The following is a 337-nucleotide window of genomic DNA, read 5'->3' on the forward strand; positions in this document are numbered from 1 at the left end:
TTAGCGAAAGGCTTCCTGAGGGGAAAGCTGTAACTCTGTGAGATGATTTCACAGAACACAAAGAAGTTTCTCAGAAAGCTTCCTTCTCTTTGTTATTGGAGGATATTTTCTTTGGCCCTATAGTCTTCAAAGGGATCCAAAATATCTGTTTTCATATTCCACAGAAATAAGGCTAGAAAAGAGATCCACGAAATACAGTTGTAACTCTGAGAGTGGAAATCACACATCACAAAAGAGTTTCTCAAAGAACTTTTTTCCAGTGTTTCTCTGAGGATATTGCCTTTTTCACCATAGCCCTCTATGGGCTTCCAAATATCACTTTGCGAATTCCACAAGA

The sequence above is a fragment of the Mandrillus leucophaeus genome, unplaced genomic scaffold (genome assembly GCF_000951045.1).
Source record: "Mandrillus leucophaeus isolate KB7577 unplaced genomic scaffold, Mleu.le_1.0 Scaffold1625, whole genome shotgun sequence".
Classification (NCBI taxonomy): Eukaryota; Metazoa; Chordata; class Mammalia; order Primates; family Cercopithecidae; genus Mandrillus; species Mandrillus leucophaeus.